The sequence below is a fragment of the Notamacropus eugenii genome, chromosome 4 (assembly GCF_028372415.1).
Source record: "Notamacropus eugenii isolate mMacEug1 chromosome 4, mMacEug1.pri_v2, whole genome shotgun sequence".
Classification (NCBI taxonomy): Eukaryota; Metazoa; Chordata; class Mammalia; order Diprotodontia; family Macropodidae; genus Notamacropus; species Notamacropus eugenii.
In genome coordinates, this window is record NC_092875.1 from 414,874,106 (window position 1) to 414,896,360 (window position 22,255).

The window sequence follows — 22,255 nt, forward strand, 5'->3', positions numbered from 1 at the left end:
AGAGCCTAGACATCATCTTTCATGAAATTATCAAGGAAAACTGCCTTGAGATTCTAGAACCAGAGGGCAAAATAAATATTCAAGGAATCCACAGAACACCACCTGAAAGAGATCCAAAAAGAGAAACTCCTAGGAACATTGTGGCCAAATTCCAGAGTTCCCAGGTCAAGGAGAAAATACTGCAAGCAACTAGAAAGAAACAATTCAAGTATTGTGGAAATACAATCAGGATAACACAGGATCTAGCAGCTTCTACATTAAGAGATCAAAGGGCATGGGATAGGATATTCCAGAAGTCAAAGGAACTAGGACTAAAACCAAGAATCACCTACCCAGCAAAACTGAGTATAATACTTCAGGGGAAAAATTGGTCTTTCAATGAAATCGAGGACTTTCAAGCATTCTTGATGAAAAGACCAGAGCTGATAAGAAAATTTGACTTTCAAACACAAGAATGAAGAGAAGCATGAAAAGGTGAACAGCAAAGAGAAGTCATAAGGGACTTACTAAAGTTGAACTGTTTACATTCCTACATGGAAAGACAATATTTGTAACTCTTGAAACATTTCAGTATCTGGGTACTGGGTCGGATTACACACACACACATGCACACACGCACACATACATAGAGACAGAGTGCACAGAGTAAATTGAAGAGGATGGGATTATATCTTAAAATAAATGAAATCAAGCAGTGAGATAGAAATATATTGGGAGGAGAAAGGGAGAAATTGAATGGGGAAAATTATCTCTCATAAAAGATGCAAGCAAAAGACTCATTAGTGGAGGGATAAAGAGGGGAGGTGAGAGAAAAACATGAAGTCTACTCTCATCACATTCCACTAAAGGAATGAATAAAATGCACACTCATTTTGGTATGAAAACCTATCTTACAATACAGGAAAGTGGGGGATAAGGGGATAAGCAGGGTGGGGGGGAGGATAGAGGGGAGGGCATGGGGAGGAGAGTGCAATTTGAGGTCGACACTCATGGGGAGGGATAGGATCAAAAGAGAATAGAAGTAATGGGGGACAGGATAGGATGGAGGGAAATATAGTTAGTCCTATACAACACAACTATTATGGAAGTCATTTGCAAAACTACACAGATTTGGCCTATATTGAATTGCTTGCCTTCCAAAGGGAAGGGGTAGAGAGGGAGGGAGGTAAAGAAGTTGGAACTCAAAGTGTTAGGATCAACTGTCGAGTAATGTTCTTGCCACTAGGAAATAAGAAATACAGGTAAAGGGGTATAGAAAGGTATCTGGCCCTACAGGACAAAAGAGAAGACGGAGACAAGGGCAGAGAGGGATGATAGAAGAGAGAGCAGATTGGTCATAGGGGCAATTAGAATGTTTGGTGTTTGGGGGGGGAGGGGATAAAAAGGGAGAAAATTTGTAACCCAAAATTTTGGGAAAATGAATGTTAAAAGTTAAATAAATAAATTTAAAAAAAAAAGAAGTAAAAAGAGTGATTTCAAGACATTCTCATCTGATAGTATGTGAAGAAATAAGAAACATTTCCTCATTATTCATGCAACAAAAAATAAATCTCTCAGAGTGATAACCGAGAGTTTTTTTTTTTTATAAAGGGATCATATTCTCTGAGGTTAATCTATTTTCTTCACATTAAGTATAGCTCTAACAACACCGTAAATTTAAATTGTCACTTGTTTCAATATTGAATTCTTAATTTCTGTTATTTTTTAATTTCCCATTCTAGGCTAAATTCTGAGAAAGTTGGAGAGAAGACAAACCTAAAGCCCCGAATTCCCCTGAATGTCGCACTTTTTCCCTCCTCACTCTCTCACATTGTAAGGACAGAACAGAAATTGTGCTAAGACTGAACAATGTCTGAGATGATTATAGAGCAATTTTGCTAAATTGTGAGAAGTCCTTAGAGCAAAGCTGGAATGAATATTCAGTGCAATTAAATGCAGTTGTTTTCCTTCTCTTTTGTATAAACAGAATTAATTATGGAATGAATTCCCCTTACCTAGTTTTACCTGAAGGATAAATCTTTAAAACACTCTTGCAAATACTTTATTAAAAATCATTAGGTACCTAAAAATTCTATTGGGAATTTCTCAGGAGGAGTTTTACCTCCATCCAGTTATTATCCCATCTATACGTTTGCCTTCATGGATAATTATTTTAGAAAAATGATTTTTATATCCTGTGCCTCCTTTTATTCTCTATTCACTTTCTCCTCATCCCCTCTAATCAGTCTTCTGTCCTATTTACTCTACAAGATCCCCAGAACTGCCAAATTGTCATGTCCAATCATCCATCTTAAAAACAATCATTTCCATCCATCTTGTCCTCTACAGCTTTTAGCACTACTGGCCACTACCTTCAATAGTGACTATGCTTTCCTCTATTGTTTGCCTAGTTCTCCTCCTACTTCACTAACCCCTCCTCTTCTGAGTTTCCTATCATTTCATCCTTTTCTAGGGCCCTGTATATGTGTTTCTTGATTTGCCGTTAGTCCTCCTCTCTCCTTTCTCTTACATAATAATTTTATTGACTACCTCTTCTAAGCAAGTGACTTCCAAATCCGCATTTTCAATCCTGACTTCTTTCTGAGTTTTAGATCTGTATTTCTACCTATATATAGGACATCTCCAGCCGTATGTCAAATTATCATCCTTAAATCAACCCTTCTCAAATAGATTTCATTGACTTGCCTTTAATATTGTTTCTCTCAATTCCCATCTTTCTGTCTATTACAATTCTATTCACTCAATCCTCTATGTTGTAACCTTGGAATTATCTTTGATTCTCTATCCTCTTCCATTTTTCATATCCAATTGCTACTTCAACCTCTGCTACATCTCTTTTCCTTCTTACCCTCTCTATTCCCACTACCACCCATCTGGTATGACTTCCATTATCCATTACTAAATTATTACAGTAGCCCTCTTATACTCTCTTTTTTATTGGTTTATTCTCTCATCCCCTAGCTGTGTAGGGACCATCCTGAGTAACCTGGCAGCAATCTGCTCTCTTACCTCTCCTCTCATCAGCCTGCTTGACTGCTCACATATCTTAGATGAGATGAAAGTCAACAATTCTGTTCCTTCTAGTGAGAAAGAAGACCTCCAGGCCTTACCATCTGCCTTACCACTGACTCTTAACATCCTCTGGGCCCTACCATCTGTGCTGCCTTGATGTCTTGAAATCCTCAGCACTTCTTCTGACCTACTTGTGTAACTTGAGGACCTTTGGGGCCAGTGGTCCCATCACTAAAACCATAGGATTTAGGGGCTTTTCTATCTGCCTTAGAAATGAAGTTTCTTTTATGTGTTGTTTCCCACTTCTACCCCATCAGAATTTGAGCTCTTTGAGAGTAAAGACTTTCTTTTTTTTTTCTATTGTATACTGTCATTGAGAATAGTGCTTGTTGCATAATAAACACATAATAGATGTTTTTCATTTACTTTTTCATTCTCTTCAAATCCATCCTCATACCATTATGGGAGAGGGAGGGGATGTTTATTATGCTTGGATGTGGTTAAATCTATCATCTGCTCAAAAATTTTGAGTGGCTCCCCATTACCTAAAGACTAAAGTTGACATTCTTCTTCCTCGCATTCACAGGTGCCATCCTATTTTCGAAGAACTATCTCATATTAATTCCTTGAAAGGACTCTACATTCCCAACCACCTTGATTATCCTCTTTCCCCTGTCCTTTCCCACTTCCATGCCTTTGTTCTTGCCTGTTTCTGAAATGTATTCCCTCCCCTCTTTGACAGTGAATTCCTAGTACTCCTAACAATCCCAACTCAAATTCCACATCATCTACAAAACCATTCCTTACCTTTTCTCACCACTAACAGTAATAATTCTCCTTGTCTGACCTCAGAGAGTAAGCTGTCACAAAATTATGAAAGGCACTTATGCCTATTGCTCCTTGAGGGCAAGATCTTATCTAAACATTATGTCTCCCTCAGTGGCTATAGTGTTGAACTTGGACCTGGGTTCAACAGATCCTGCCTCAGACACATTTTAGCTGTGTTAACTGGGCAAGTCATTTAACCTCTCTCAGCCTCAGTTTTCTCATCTGTAAAGTGGACATAATAATAAAAAAACATCTATCCTCCAGGGTGGTTGTGAAGAATAAATGAGATTATCTACGTAAGGTATGTTGCCAATTATATGGTCCTATATAAATGTCTGTTACTATTGTTATTTATAACCTCAGAAAAACATTCTGTCTTAGAATAAATCTTACACTAGGTACTTAACAAATATTTATTATATTGTATTGTTTCTTATCACCCTCTTTCCTGATTCCTATTTGTCTCACTACCTAATTACAATAAAGTTATAGTTGTTTCATCAATGCCTTCTTTCATAGTCTTGTAATTGATTAGGAAAACCACCCAACCAAGACCTTAGAAGTACTAGATTCTCAACAATTCTCCCCTTATCTTTCACCTCTGATATAAGCTTGTTAAAGAAATATTTCATGATCTCATCTCACATATATCAAAATGAAATGAACTACATTTTCCACCTCAAAAAAATGTGCTTATGGTATTGTTTTAAAAATGAAATTTGTTTAATGGAAATCAGATTACCCAAATTTGATTCCTCACTTCATTTACTTCTCTAAGGTCTTAAGTAAATTAGAAATATTCTTTAAAGGCCAAAATGAAATGTTTTTGAGAAAAGTTCAGGATAAGACAAGTTAACTGGGAGAGAGAGAGAGAGAGAGAGAGAGAGAGAGATTTTATTTTTTATATAATATTGACAAGCAGTTTGATTCGCATCCAAGCAAGATTTAAATCCTTCCAATGGAAGTAAACCAGGGAATAAACTAATATGGGAACCAACCTGACACAATAGAAAGAGGACTGCCTCTGGAGGCACAGGCCCTGGGTTCAAATCTTGCTATTGATGCTTACAGGCAAATTTGGGGTGAGTAACAATAACCTTTTCTGTGCTTCAGTTTCTGCATCTGTAAAGTGAGGGATGTAGACTCTCGATCTATGATCCCCTGCTAGGCTTATGTGCATGTACACCATACCAAGAACTTGTCTTCTCTTTGGGTTTCTGTTGCTTTTTTATTGGCATGAATTCTACCTTCCAGAAATGTTTTATCTTAAATCAACATGACACTCATAATGACTAAAAGTACTTGAGTAAATTACTTTCTAACTATTTGTGTCAGCTAGAGTTGTTAAAATGACTTTCTCCTTTCCAGTTTGTTGGAATGAAGCTATTATATGTTCTTGGAAGACCTCTGGTGGCAAAAAAGAAGTATTGTTCATCTTACACTTCCATTCTGAATAATATAAAAAGGGAAAAGTAAAGAAAACACTCCTGCATCTCTGATTTGAAGTAGTAATCTATGAGATCTCAAGAGTATGGCTTTGTATTTCCTTTTCTTTTAAATAATTGTATATAGTCACAAATTTCTTAACCTTCAAACTGAATAAATCAAGAAATGATGTAGAGAATAGTTATTGCTATTGTAGAAAAGTGACTGCTTCTAATTTGTTCTAAAATATTGGGGGAGAAGGGGAATTAATCATGGTAAACCTCAGTTTTATCATCTGTAAAATTCTAATGATAAGCCCTGTTTTATTTATTTCACAGGATTATTATGAGAGTAAAAAGAATCAATAAATGCAACATGGTTTACAATCTTTAGAGTATGATATAAATACATTGGACCATAGGATTTAGAGTGGGAAGGCATTTTAGAGATTATGTTCTTCAATCTGCTTCATTTTACAGACATGGATCCTGAGCTCCAGAAGGTAAAGTTGATGTGTGCAAGTAAGTATAACTGATTTTTAGGTAGTAAAACCAGTGTTCCGTACAACATTCAGATGTTATTTTAATCATGAAGTCTTCAAATATCTGACAATATTTGTCATGGGGGAAAAAGAGACTTGTCCATATTTCTTCAAAGGCTAGAAATAGACCTAGTGAGTGAAAGGCACAAGGAGGAAATTTGTAACTTAATTTAGAAAGCTACCAATAGTGGAATGACTTGTCTCATGAGATAGTGAGCATCCCAATCACTGGAAGTGTTCAAGCAGAGTTTGGATGAGTCTGTCAGATACAATCTAGAAAGAATTCTTTGGGATCAGAGATCTAACTTCAAAGCAACCCAGAGGACATCTAATCCAATCCCCTCATTTTGCAGCTAAAGAAACTGAGACCCAGAAAGGTTAGGGGTGATAAAGTCATACATGTTGTAAGCATCACACTGGTAGCATATGAAACCAGAGTTTCTGACTCCATAAAAAGTGTTCTTTCCATTGTACAATGATGCCTCCCAACTGGTTGAACTCAATGTGCCTCAATTCTTTGAGCCTTTGCTACATTATGGCTCCTTGGGGGATACAAGATAACTAAGACAAAGTTCTTACCTTTGAGTGCGAACATTCTAGCAATGAAGACCAAAAGCACATAAATAGACAGAATATAAAGCATTTATAAGTTCTTTATATTGCGATACAAAAAAAATTGTGTAACAGTATAAATTCTCTAATAAAAGGGCAAGTAAATTGATATGGGAATATTGGGGAAGTAAAGATTACTTCAAAATGAGAGGGTTAGAGAAAGCTTGATGGTTGAGTTGAAATTTTGACTGGATCTTAAAGAATTTAACGGTAGGTGATGAGAGAAAGAACACTATAAGGAAAAGAAATAACATTGGCAAAGGCAAAACATCTTAAGGAAATTTTCATAATTCAGAAATTTTAGAGATGATGTAAAAAGGGTTGTTATACTTTCCTGTTCAGCCACATGTTGCATTCAACAATTTGATTCAACAAATATTTATTAAAGACCTATAATCTTCCAGGCATTATCTTAAGGATACAAATAAAAACAAAGCAGTGGAAAGAAGAATCTCATTAGTTCTTTGACTTTCTCCTTTGGCCAGGAATCCAATCTACCTTTTGTAGACATATAGGTACAGCATGGCAATAGTGCATCATCAGTCTGAATCAAGGCAACCAAGACTCAAGTCCTACTTTTGAGACAGGATTTGTGAGATGTTCAGGAATGAGTAGTGTTTCTGGTGTGAGAGCTTGCTGAGCCCTTTTTAGGATTGTGCTGTTCATTTTGCTCTCAAATATCATCTGTGGCTCCAAAAAAACTGTAGCATGTGCAGTGGCTATATCCTGTTCCCCCCCTCCAAAAAAAAAAAAAATATCTCAGCAGACAGGCTAAACCAGGATGAGGGCAACTGGCAGGCCTCAAACCTGTCAGTGAGTTAAGGGGATATCTACCTGAAGCAAAGAAGACTTAACCTGACAGAATGGGTGGATAAGAACAATTTGTTCCAATGACATACACACACACACAAACACACACACACATATACATATATGTGTATGTATATGTATCTGTATATGTATATGTATAACATTATATACAGAGAGATAGATACGTAGCTAGATATATAGATATTTAGAAAAAGAGCTCAGTAGACCTGAAGTCTTTGAGTCCGGAAAGGCCTGCATCCAAGTCTTATTTTTGATAAATACTGATTGTTTGTGACTGTGGATGAGTGACTCAGTTTCTTGATTCCTTTGGCAACTCCTTAAGAATAAAAGTTGCAGATGAATTGCCAGTCATTATTTTGGGGAATTTCCACACTGGGAGTTTCCCGAAGAAATGAAATGACAAGTCCATCTTCCTTCCACAGGCCTAGGAGAATATACAAGTTAATTTTTCCCAGGGTCAATCTTCAGGGCAGCATGTATGTAAGTGATATTCAGAAAGTAGCAATCTCTATTTCTTTCCTTGATATTTATACCATGTGACTAGCTTTTATTGAATACAAATGTTTAGCTTGGAGAGGCTAAGTCTATGGACAGTCCAGAATTCTGCACCACACATCACCTCCATCACTCTTGCATTCTATCTCTTTTCCTTAAAATGACATAATCTATTAAATGCCAATATTTGCTGCAAGGGTACATCCGCAAAGTTTTATCATGTTTGGGCAAATGGAAGACAGTGTTCATGATAAGAAGGTCATGACCTGCACAAGTCTTCAATAGCAGGGACCACTACTGTTGTTTTGTATTCCATTCCTTCCATGGACTCTTTGCTATGTCTTATAGTCTATGCCTACTCTGGCATTAAAGTCACCCAGAATTACCAGCTTGTCCTCTTTTGACATACTATTCAAATAAACTACATTTCTGGTAGACCTATCTTTTCTGAAAGTTCAATCCTAAATATCTTTCAAGAATGTTTTATATCCTTGCACCTACCTCTTCTGTGTTCCAGAGATTTTAATTGAATTGAACTTTTTGATTTGATTTGAGACTCTTTTATTTTGGTCAATAAGACACTGGCAATTGTAAAAGAGTCAAACTACTCTACTATTTTTTCCGAGTTGTTGGGGATGCCATCACTGAATGCACTGTACAAGGCTAAACAGTGAAGTGATCCACATACTACAGCTATCAAGTACCTTCACTAAACTGTCAGTTTCAAGTCTATACTATCCTTCCTATTTTCTTTGTATCTCCCTGCAGCACATGATAATGGCTTTACAATTTGTGTGATTGTCACTGCTCTAGATAACCTTCTGCTGATTTTCATGTCACATAAAAGACATCATGGATGTGGAAATGTTAGAAGTATCAAATTAAGGATTAGCAGAAACCTCTGCAGCAGAATACTGAGGCCAAAATGGAGTTTCAGAAAGTGCAAAAAGATCTCAGAACCTCATGACGGGGCAGTGATGTGATTGAAAAATCATTCAAGGGCCTACATGAGCAAGAAAAATAAATCAGTCCTTGTCCTCAAAAAGAGGGATTCTGTTGTCCACTCAATACAATGCAACATATACACAAATAATTAAATGCAATCTATATGCAAAATAATTCCGAGAAGGACAGAACACACTTATTATGTAACTAAGAAAGCTTCCTCCAGGGCTAACTTATGTATCATCAGAGTAACTAGTTATCCATTTGATATGAGTTAAGAGAGCTGCAAAACATATCTAAATGAAAATCCCTTCCCCATTCCCTTTTCTGTCTACTTGCTATTGGATTTATTCTCTAAAAATAATTCGACAAATTAAATTTAATATACACTCCTTGAGTAGCTATTAAGCCAGACACTGTGGGGACTGAAGAAATGAATGAGGTATATCCTTGTTCTACATAAGTTGACATGATAAACTAATAGATGTATTTAAACTCAGTTCATGGGTAGACGTTGGGGGAAGTGGATAGTAAATTCATTACATAAAGAGTTCATTAACTAAGCATGTTTGATTACTCACATGGGAAGTCAGTCAACAAACATTTATGAAGCGCTCATTATATTCCAAGCATAGTGCCTGCTCTTATGGAGTATGAGGAAGTGTGAAGCAGTATAGGTAGCTTTTTCTTTTCTTTTCTTTTTTTATGAATGGGAAGGAGTTAGAGTATTTCCTCTCCATTCAGGGTACTTCATCTAAGAAGCTAGGAAGAAAACACAGAACAAATCATGTCATTCTCCTAAATAAAATTCTATAGTGGTTCCCTAGTCCTTACATAATAGGGATTCTTCAACTTTTTGGGGTCCTAGACTCCTTTGGCAATGTGGTGAAGTGCAGGGACCACTTAGAAAATGTTTTTAAATGCAGGAAACAAAATACATAGGATTACAAAGGAAATCAGTTATGTTAAAATACAGTTATCAAAGTATTTTTAATACATAGAATTGAGGTTAAAAACCCCAGTTCTAGAGTGAAATATAAACCCCTCCATCTGGACTTTAAACTCTCCAAAATCTAGCTCCCACCTACCTTTCCAGACTTAACCAAAATTATTGGCAGTCACATATTCTTGGTTACACTCAAACTGGCCTCCTGGCTGTTCCTCTTATATAGCATCGCATACCCCAAATAATTGTCATTGCTTTCTTTGAAATGTAGGTCATACTCTATGAGGTCTTTCCTGATTCCTCTTCTTTGGAGTGATCATGAATAGATTTCAGGAAATCCATGACCTTGAATGAGGAAGAAAATATGTAAGTACATAAATATATGTATGTGTGTATAACATGTATATATACACATATGTATGTATTCACACACATACACACATTTTTTAACCTAACATCTAACTTAAATTAAGCATTTTCTTCAATTATGAATATAGACAACAAACATAATTCTGAAGAAGGGTCCAAAGGGTGCCAAAAGGGGTCAAAAATGTTTAGGACTCAGCCTACTCAAACGTTTTTACCTTCTTGAAACTGTCATTTCATTTAAAATTTGTATTTACTTATCTGTAAACATGTACTGGATGCCCCGGTAGAATTCAAGCACTTAGAATTTGGAGACTTTAATCCTTGCATCTCTACCATGCAGTACAGAATCATACATATAACATGTGCTTAATAAATACTTTGGTTAGTGAATGAGGACACCTGGCTTGGGGAGGAATGCTGCTCCAGGATAATGTTAACAGGATATTAAAATACATATCTGATAATTTTGCTAAGATCTAAACACATCTCCCATTAAAATAAATTAAATCAAAACAACAAATATTTATTATCTTCAATGTGCAAGGGACTACGATAAGTTCCAGCAGGGATAAAGAAAAGAATGAGATTCCTGGTCTTCAAGGAACTTATAGTCTAGTTGGGGAGAAAACACTTTAAAAATAAAAAGAACAACTAAAAATTTAGCTAAAGAATTAACTGTTCAAGGCAACAATAGAGCAAATGTCACAAGGGAGTACATGATTAATGACTAGGTTAATTGCACCGACACTAATCACTACAGCTACTCTGAAGAAAGAGAAATAATTTCACGTTGGGATGATTGGAAGAAATTTGTGAAAGAAGTGGAATTGGTCCTGACACTTTAAGAAAGGAGATAATTTGCACAGGTAGAGAAGGTGGAAGATCATTTTAGGTGAGAATTAAAACATCTTAATGTTAGCTGAAATAAAAAAAACAAAGGTGTGTGTATTGTGTAAAATGTACAAATAATAATTGCCTATATAACATGCATAAATAAAAATTGTGGGCAATCTAAGAAGCTATGATGGGGAGCAAATAGATTCCAATAGCAAGTATATGCCAAAAATTGCATAAGAGACATTATCAAGGTCATATACGATCAGAAAAGGAGAAGGGCAACTCAAGCAGCAATAATGAGGGATAACAAATGGACAGCTCCAGTGGAGAAATGCTATCCACAAAGCATTAAAAGACTGATGGGGGGGGGGGGGGGGGCGGGTCCGGTTTCATAGTACTGGATAGACCTTCTTTGGATGCTTTTGCAGGAAGTGGATTTAAGAAGTATATAGGATAAGAAAGTGTAGATTGGCTGTTTTCTGTAACTGTGGGGGGAGTATTTTATTAAAATTGTAAAGTATAATGGGGGTTGCTGCCCTATCTGCCTGACTATTCTCCATTAATCAAGTGCATTAGTTCGGAGCCAAAGGACTTGAAATCTTTGGATTGAGGAAGTAATCTTATTGTTCTAACCATGAAGGCAACCTTGTGAGCTTTAGAAATCTGGAAATCCTGGGTTTGTTCAATTTGTTCAAAGCAAATTTGCAGCAGGGAGGAGTTTCTATACGTGAGAGCTTGGCTACTGAAGCAAAAATCTAGTGCCTGGTTGGGATTTCAGATTGGACAGTGGAAAACTGAGTAAAATATAAAATGTCAATTAAACAATTCTGAAAAATGCTTGATTTTTTGGATGGAATTAAGTTGAAACTTCCTGGGAGAATATAACTGTCACTGTAAGTTACTGAGTCCTCTCATAAATATATCTGAAAACATATTTTTGAGAGTCTTTTCTGTTTATCATTTCTTTCATATGGAGGACATAAATGACCGCCTTATACTTGATTAATATGGTACACTGAGTAGCCTTACATTCTCTTTACCTTTCAAGTGATTCTACATTTGAGACAAATTTAGATTTTAAGTAATTTTTTGCCTTTGCTCTGGGTAGGAGGATAATGAACTGAAGTGCTGGAGAAAAGTTCTTTACAGACCAACTTCTCCCAGAAGTCTGATGGAGAAGGACAGAGCATATCACTCCAGGCTCTTGGGTTCTTTTTGTTAGCAATACCAATTACAACAGTGAATTTCCCCAAGTCTTATAACACCCCCACAAAGCAATTTGGCAACACATTGGTGAGATTTGGGAAATTTTTTTGTATTATTAGCACTACTGCTCTCTTTTATTAGCATAAGTAATCGAGTGGTTGACTTCATGAAGAACTCATTTAATAAGCTAGATGCTAGAACTAAAGAGAAACAACTGTTGCTTACATTCAAAGAGCTTACATTCAAATTGTATGCAGAGAAATAAGCATAAAGCGTATGTAAATTCATAATTAACTGATTTTAGTGTACACTTAGGGTTTTAATTTGTAAAAAGCACCAGTTCCAGAGCAAGGTTTGATAAGATCTTGCCTAATCAAGGAAACCTTATTTTAGGGTAAAGTGTTGACTAAAGCTCAGAGATCTCAAAGAGGACCTCTGAAATTCTAAAAGTCATTTGATCCAGTCCAAGGCCTCCAACTCACAGACTGTCTAAGTCATTCAGAAAAATAATTAGTAAGTAGTTTAAATTCTCTAGGCAAGAGAATTCTACAGCTTCCCTTAGTCTTGATGTTTAATCATGTTTAGGCTTGAAAGATGTTTGTTGCCATTCAAATAAAGGCCTCTTGTTCTGCTTTGATGGAAATGAAGGTCAGCAATTCTGATGTTTTTCTAGTTTCAGGTAAATGTTACAAGAAATGGAACTACTTTCTAACTTTAAAAATTGTTCCATTTTTAAGTCTAGAAAGGTGATGCTCTTTCTTGAAATTTTAAGATAGAATTAAAAATCTTGCCCTGTGTGGCTGGCAAAATAAATATATTCTTCGTGGTGTTTACATGATTGATATAATTCTGGACATTTCTGAATTTCTTCACCCTCTTTAAGCACAATAATAATAACAAAAAATACAGTGCTCTAGAGTTTCCTCCTCCACAATTTTAATCAATTTTGCTTCATATGTAATCCCCAGGTCATTTGTAATCCTTTTCTAGAATGTCTTCCAGGTTCATAAATTGGGTCACTAAAAAAAAGCAGCTGTCCAAGATTCTTTTTTTTAAAGTTCTATCACTCCTGTACATATGATAATCAATAAATACCTACTCCTTTCTGACTGGCTGGCTCACCACACAGTTTAGATGCAATTGTTTAATGTCTTCTAATTTTTTCAACCAAAAAAATCTGTTTCTTAAATATTGCAAGCATGGTTAGGGTACCAGGAAAGTGAGAGAGTTCAGGTTCAGGAAAATGATATATAATTGGGAGGGGAGGTTGATCAGGTGAGTCCTGATCAATCTGAAGAGTTCTCCAATCAACCAAATGAATTAACAGGGCGTGGGCCTTTTTCTTTGAGGATGAAGGGTGGAAGTAGGGCAAAAGTAGAACATAAGCCTCAGCATCTTCCTGGGAAAACACAAGGAAAACCTCTGACTGAGGTGTGCCCTCAAATGACTGTGACAGCCTCCAAGATGACTGATTAGACAAATTTTTTTTTTTAAATGTCACATCCAAGTTTCACTGATTCTAAGGCTATGAAACCATGCCACCTCTTATGCTTTTTTATATCAGTTCAAAAAACTATTAGACTATTATTTACGTAATCCATTTCTTATTACCAAGGCAGCAAGGTGGTATGTACTATGGATAGTGCTGAGTCTAGAGTCAGGAATACTTAAAGTTCAAATCCTGCTCAGATACTTACTGTGTGATCCTGGGCAAGTCACTTAATACTTGTTTTCCTCAGTTTTTTTCAACTGTAAAATGGGGATAATAACAACATCTATCTCACAGGATCGTTGTGAGGACAAAATAGGATACCATTTAAGCCTTTAGCCCAATGCCTGGCACATAGTATGTAAATGTTCATTTCCTTCCCTTTCCCTGTCTAATGTTTTTTGATTATATTAGATTCTTGAAGTGTGAAATTTAGAATATTCTTCTTATCACAGAAGAGTTGCTCCCAAGGAAGGTTAGCCTACATATATAGAAGTTATAAGTCATTTTAATTATTTCTCATATTACTCTCCAACTTTCAAAATTAAAGTTTTATTCTGCATCATAAATAGGACAATAATAACAAAAACAAGAGTAAACTTTTCACTCCACTTAAATGATATTTACTAAAATCAGTTGTGTGGAACCAGCCCACCACTGTCTACACATATGCACAAAATTACTCTGTGATGAGTGGGCATGGGGAATGAAAAATAGGCTCTGATGTACATGTCTCCCTCCAGGTTCAAAAAGAAAGAATGAATATTGCGCAAAGAATGATCAATTCTGAAAGTTGGCAGGTTCCTCTGATTAGAATGAGCAGAATTATTCAGTTTTTAGTCATTCTTGTTTTATTCTTAAATAGTTAAGATTATTATTGTAAAATGAAAATTTTATTTTACAACAAGCAGTGATTTTTTTTAGATTTTAATTTTACTTTTTCAATTAACAATTTTTTTCTTTCCCTCTAATCTCTTTCTCCCATCTCACCAAAGGAAAAAAAAGAAAATATGAAAAGAAAAAAGAAAACTCTTGCAACAAATATACATGTTTAAGCAAAACAAATTCCCTCACAGTCCATGTCCCAAAAAATGTACGTTACAATTTGTACCATTAATTCATGACCTCAGTATCAATAGATGGTTAGCTTTTCATCATGGGCTATCTGGAATTATATTTGCTCATTGTGTTGGTGAGAATTCTTAAGTTTGTTATAATGTTATTGTTATTTTATAAATTGTTCTCCTTGTTCTTTTCATTTCACTGTGTATCAGTTCATACAAGTTTTCCCAAGTTTCTTATTCATTAAATATTTTATAGGACATTTATATTCCATTATATTCATATACTTAACTTGTTTGCCATTTACCAAAGGCATCAGTTTCCAGTTCTTTGTACCACACACACACACACACACACACACACACACACACACATAAATGTTTTAACTATTTTTGTACATATGGGTCTTTTCTTCATCCTTTGATTTCTTTAGGGTATAGATCTATCATACACAGTTTAATAACTTCAGGGACAGAGCTCTAGATTGCTTTACTGAATAGCTATACTATTTCATAGTTGTGCCAACAATGAATTGGTGTGCCTATTTTACTGCAGCCCCTCCATCAAGTTTCATTGTTCTTTTATGTCAACTTTATCAACCTGATGGGTATGAGATTAACCCTCAGAATTCTTTTCATGTACATTTCTCTAATGATAAGTTATTTGGAGCATTTTTTTAATTTGGCTATTGATAGCTTGAATTTATTTCTTTGAAAACTGACCACTTCTTCTGAGTATTTAATCAATTGAGTAATGTTTTTTTTATCTTATTGTTATATTTACAAAAGGTATATAAGTGATACAAATGTATTTTAATATCCAAACATATATGCATATATGTACATATGTTTTCATATATAAGAGAGAAAGAAAAGAGTTTGTTTATATATTTATATGCATGCTTTCTAGAAGAAAAATGAAAAGAATAAGCTTTTAAATAGTATATGGCATTGTGCTAAGCACTTCATAAGTGTTATCTCATTGGATCCTCACAACAACCCTACAAGGTAGAGATGAAAATGTGTAGAGGCATACCAATATGTAGCTGATGAAATCATGAATTTTCTATACATAGATATATGAAATTTTCATGCACACAAATACATATGCATATATATGAGTATTACGTATATATATGTATATATATGTGGACACACACATACACCTGCATGTGTCTGTCTCACACACACAGGATGTCCCAAAAATCTTAATGCATTTTTTAAGCTACCTAGAGATATAAGACATAGGCATAGAGAGAGATATAGATGATGTAGAAATAGATGTAGATATAAGTGTAGATGCAGATGCTGTTGCAGAAATAGGTATAGATGCAGAAATATATAGATAAATAGGAATAAGGACTTAGAACTTCTGACTAGAAAGTTTTCTCTACCATGTAGTTCAAGAGCTGCTCCACAACTTAGAAGAGTACCGAGAAGGGAAATGATTCACCCATATCCTGCAACTAAGCCCAGAGCTCTATCCACTATACCTCAGCAGCTGTATGATCTTTATCTCTCTATCAAGAATTGTGTGTTTTTTAAAAGTTTGATTTGATTTAACAATTATTAAACTCATACATGAAAAGTATCATGTTAAGCTCTAAGAAAATAAAAATAGGATAATCCCTGCCTTCAAAGAGATTAACTTACTAATTGGGAAAGAACAGACACAAGACGTACACAGAGGAGTAAAAATTCAATCTAATTTGGGAAGAAAGCACTGACACCTGGGTCAGTATCAGATTAGGCCCTGAGTAGGAAATGGCAGCAGAGAAGACACTGTAGGAAAGCTTGCTCAGGATTCTAAAGAGCAGAATTGAGAAGGAAAAACACCCCAGAAGCACCAGAGGATGAAGACAGAATATCCATTTCAGGAACCAATGTGACTGGATTGAATCCATGAATAAGAATAATGTGAAATAAAACTGGAAAGGATAGAAAAGAGCCAGGCCATGAAGAGCCCAGATTGGCCTGAAACTCAGAGGCAGGGTTCAAGAAGTAGTGGACAACATGGTGAAGGGGTCGGAGCAGGAGAACATCCAGAAGATACAGGGCGCCATGTTCTGATATAGTATCAGCTTGCTGTGAGGGTATCCAGGCCTCCACAAAGCAGATCCATCAGTAAACTGTGCCCTGTTATGCACCCTTGGCCCAGTCCCAGGGCCCTTGTAGCCAGGAAACTAGAGAAGTTCCAGAACAACCTGGCTCTATGAACCATGAAATGTGATGACAAAGCCAGAGATTTGATGGATGTTAGAAGCAAAGAACAACAGTTGAACAGCTAGAGTTCTGCATGACCAAATGTGTAGATGAACACATATATTCCCACCATGTCCAAAAAGACTGGGGATTCCCTGTTATCTATTGCAAAACAGAATATAGTCCATAGTTCAAGGTCATCAGAGGTGGAGGAATGGGTGTACTTTTTTAAATGCAGAGAAATGTGTACCTTTCAGTGAAAGTTTAAGAATGAAGAAATTGAGACTGATAGCAACTTTAAGGATACCCATATAGAAATTTTTAATTGGCCTCTGGACTCTGTTGGTTCCAATACATTTTAGCCCATAGGTAGAAGGACAGAAGAAACTGGTGAACAGATACAATTTAGTGGTAGCATGGAGAACTACCACTCCTCCTGTCAGTTGGCCTTGTTAAAGGCCTTATTGGCTCTCAGGTAGTTCAGAGTATAAAATTCCTGGAAACCAGAACAACTCCTTGGTTTATGGATACTAGTAGTTCCCCACTAATTGGAAAAAAAAATAGTTGAGCCTTTCTCTCTGGCATGAGAACTTGGGGTATAGAGTGGAAAAAGAGAATTATTTGTTTTGGAACTCAAGGCAACTTCCTAATGATCTTCTCTTTGACAAGGACAATGCTCCTGTGAGTTTTCAACTTGGACAGTAAGCAAGAACATAAAAGGAAAATCTCCCATCAGGAAGTAGAAAATGATTCATTCGTATTGGCTTTTCTAGGACTGCTACTCAAGTTATCTTTTTTTTTTTTTCCCTCTCTCTCCTATTGAGAGGCAGGAAGTTACAACAAGGGCAATTTTTCAAATAATGTACTTTTTGAAATTGACATGCAACAGAATTAGAGTCGAAGAAAGTCTCTCTTGCCTGTAGAAAGACCGTCAGTCTCCTGCTTAAGATAGATGACTGGTTTGGGGGAAAGTTAGTTTTCCCCAAAGTGGAAAGGACATAATACCTGACCCTGGCACTGCTGACTTGCCCTCTTTACCAAAAAGATTTGTTGAAAGGACCCTCTGACAACAGCAAAAGGTAAGAGTGCTACTTAAACTTCTATAGGGGGTAGGTAGGTTACAAGGGAGAACTTTTGCTCTCGCAAAATATAGGGGTTTTTGTCACCCATTACTCAGTCACCATAGTTGCTAAAAGTTTTTGGAGCAACATGTTAGCCTATAGCATTAAGTTGGAAAGAATTCTATTCCTTTTAAACCAGCTTCTTACTGAATGTAATTAATACAGCCTTCTTCTCAGTGTTTCAAGGCCATGGTATATTTTCCTAGTGAGCTGACTAAAAAACAAATACAGTTTGATTTTTTTTTTATCTCAAAAGAATGAATGGGTGATCAGTAGACCTTTCTAGCCTGTACCCCTGTGAAGAGTAACTTTTGGTTTAAGGATAAAACGAACCCTTGACCAGATACTTCTTAGGGCTCAATGACATAGGTTGCTTCATGACTCTGATGATAAAGACTGACACAACATCCATTCAATTTGCCCTTGTGGCTTTACTGTCACTTTTTAGCTTTGGGTTCATGAGGTTAACTTTAAGATAATTGTATTTCATTTACCATATCTGCAATTCTGATGTAACAATAGATGCTTCAAATATTGCCGATAAAACAGTGATTCTGAGATTGTTAATTTGCCTATAGGTATATCTAATAACCTAAACTGAATTTAGCATACTTTTCCACTCAACTTGTGTTTTCTTTTAAAACAAAAATAGAACCCTATTAAAACAGCTAAGCATAACTATCAATCAGTATTAGCATAAACATTATCCTTTAATAGGATATCCAATTAGAGCAAGATTTAAAGATATGCAAACACCCAGTGTCAATTTGATGCCTTTCTCACTAATTGCCATTGTTTACTATATAACCTTGGTCCTATCCCCAGTCTTATGGAGAAATAGTTCCCTTCAAACACTCTGAGAATCTTTTTGACTTACCATCAAAAACCTTCTCAGCATGTTCACAGCTCCTAGTGTGTTTCTGTGTTTTAGCAACTTTACCAGAGGACAAAATCATTTACAATAGTTTGTTTATTCCTACCATAGGCTTTAACTCCTTTAACCTTCTTGCAATAGAATTCTGTCTGGTGTTTAGAAGTCCCTGGAAGAAAAATTTTATTTTTCCTTACCATATTCTATGCTTTTATCACTTAAAAGTAGAAATATTAAGAAAGGAACAAGAAGTCGCACAGTAGGTTAATGCTAATTTTATGGGTGAAGTTCTGGAGTCATCTCTTTCCCCATCTGTGTGGTCATATATCACTCAAGAATGTTTTTTCACTTATTAGAAAAAAAATACACACACTTCTCTGTATGTATCAACACCTCTCCACTTCTTTTTTTAAAAATTGCTGCTGCCTTTTCTGCTCTAGTATTTGTCTTTCAGCTGTATCTAATGGATCCTTTTCTTTTTTTTTTCTGTCAGCTTTAATTCACAAGATGAAGTAAAATGTTCATTCTCTTAAGGGTTAGAGATCTCAACTGTAACATACCAAGACCAAAAAAAAAAAAAATCTGTTGGGCACAAAATTACTTTTTAATCAGTGATATTAAGTATTTTATCCATAACTGCAAATAAAGCTGTCCCTTACTTATTTCTCATCAATATTAGTGTAAGTAATACTAGTATTTATTCAAAAAAACCAACATACCAATCATGGCTTGCAGTCCATGCAGAATTCTGTACCAATAGTCTCCCACCTCTACCAAGAAGGGAGGTCTTCCTTCTGAGTCATTTGGCCCAGTGAAGGTATGCAATAACTACATTTTGTCTACTATGTGCTATACACTATACCAGATGTTGGGGAATATCATTAAACTTGTGTATGAAGAAGTTCATAAGTTTATCTCTCATAGTATTGTAAGACAAGATGTGAATGAAAACAGAAATATGTATCTAATGACATATTTCCCAAACTATCCTCCAAAAAATTGTCAAAGTAATTTTCCAAGATCTCATATCTAATCATTCCCCATTCAATAAATTTCATTGATTCTGTATTACCTCCAGGATCAAATATAAACTTCTCTAGTTGTCATTAAAAGTCCTCCAGAGCCCGACCCTAACCTTGTTTTCTAGTCCTAGATGACTCTCTTTCAAAGATATTACTATGGCCTCACTGCTTCTCATGTACAGCGCTCCATTTCCTTTCTTTATTGCCTTGGCACTGGCTATTCCCTGGTAATAGCACAGGCTATTATCTGGAATTCACTCCCTTTTCATATGTACCTCTTCAAGTCTCATTTTTTCTTTTTAAGATTTAGCTCTGATCATGCTGCTGATTTGGGAATACATGCCATCTCCTTTCAGCAGAGATGAAAATGGACAAACTATATGAAAGGTGTATTGATATACAACATGATTTCATTCAGATTTAAGTCAGCATGCATTGACCAAAGATCTACTGTATGCTGTTTTTTACATGGTACTTTTCTTCATCTCTCTTGGCTCATAAAGTCATGGCAAATACACACAAACTCTTCAGAACACAACTTCAAGGAGGCTGCTTAGATGTTGATTGATATGAAACAACAGTAGATGTCATACTTGATAAAGCCACTGTGCTCTTGGGCTGCATTCCTAGTAACGTATCCAGCCTAAAGGAGGTGATCATCCCACAATGCCTTCTTTCATCAGATAATACTTTAAGTGGTATGTTCATAAGCTAGAGCAAGTTCATGAGAAAGTAGACAGTATTGCAGTACTGTCATGTTAGGTATAAGAGTGATTATTTTAGAGTAGAGGGGACTTAGGGGAAAGCAATAATGATACATTACAAAACAAAAATAACAAAAAGCTATGGATTGCATTCAAGTCCCAGTTCTGTCCATTTTATTAGACTATTCCCTTAGCTAAGAGGCAATAAGATTTAGGATTCTATTTGGAGTGAGAAGATTGGAATTTTTGAATTTTTTTGAACTTTCTACATGCTGTATGTGCCATGATGTAATGTATGTGGTGCTGGACAAGTAATCTCCCTTTTTGGTTATCAGTTCCCTCATGTATACAACAATAAGACAGAATTCTACCTTTTTAGTTCTAAATTCTTATGACCCAATGATGCCTCTCAGATCTTTGGTTCCTTTATCTGCAGAATGAGTAGGTTGGAAATATGATCTCTAGGATAAATCTAATATTTCATATTTCAATGAAACATTTGAACGCCTCTCATATAAAAGAAAGATTGAAAATATTATGTGTGACTCCGGATGGCAGAAATGAGAATAAGTGATAGAAGTTACAGGGAGGTAGATTTAGACTTAGTATAGGGAGAACTTACATTACAATTAAAACTAACCCAAAGCTGAATCAGCATCACAAAAGACATTGTGCACCACATTACCACAGGCAACCAAGCAGCAGTTAGCACATTACTGTTTGGGGATGTTGTAAAGGGATTCAGTACTGGCTAGCTTAGGGTAGATGACCATCAAGGAACTTTCCAATTCTTAGCACATAAGACTATAATTACTCATCCATTTTCAAAATGTCTTCAATTAAAGAAATCATCAACAGCAACTAAGTGGGAATTGGATGCATCCTGTTTTAAAGTTTCATACCTACTTGACTTTTCTGGTATAATATATACTTTATTAGTGTAATAATATGTATACTGCCAAAACTGCTTGAAAGTGAATCATTAAATGTGTTCTAGATTATTTTACTGAATATCCAAGTACAGTATATTCTTAAAGAGCTTTTAAAAGACATTGGCATACGATTTCAATAGTATAGGTCCTCCCTATAATGATGCTAATTGCAATCATTTTATAATTTCTTATCTTGTTTGATTCTTATCCATATTTTAACAAACATCCTACAGTCATAGAACTTTCTATTTCTTTTTCAGTTTCTTGGCAAGGGAGTGGTGTGGGGACACAGAATGAGAGAGGGAAAATGCAGGCACAATATCACTCAAAGTATTGACTAATTATACTATTTAATGATGATATAATATTTTAATTGAATATAATTAAAATAAATATTAAAATTCTTATGCACAATCCAAAAATTTCATTTCATTTTTTTAAAATCAGTTTGCATTTGTGATTTCTTTCATTGACGTGGGGAACTTCCAGGTAGAAACTCCCTCCTATGATGCACATTAATAATGACCCCTCTATATTTGATAGTCTTGGAGTTGTCCCAGAGGGTCAAGTAACTTGCTAATGGTCACACAACTAGAATGTATCAAAAGCAGAACTTGAACCTAGGTTTTCAAAAGTCCAAAGTCAATCTCCTATCCCTTATACCGCACTGTCTTTCATCATTTTCTTTTTCTCTTTTGCTTTTTCAGTGGAAGGTCATGGAGATGAAAGGGATAGAAAATAAAATGAAATGAAAAATAAAATTATAAAAATTGTAATCAGCTTAAAATGATTTGTAATAGAAGTTT

The 22,255-nt window shown here is 35.6% G+C and overlaps 1 pseudogene; it reads left to right on the top strand.

Moving 5' to 3' along the window:
• LOC140502669 (protein FAM136A pseudogene) overlaps positions 1-17,059 on the top strand; it is an 87,613-nt pseudogene extending 70,554 nt beyond the window's left edge.
• The last annotated feature ends 5,196 nt before the right edge of the window (positions 17,060-22,255 follow it).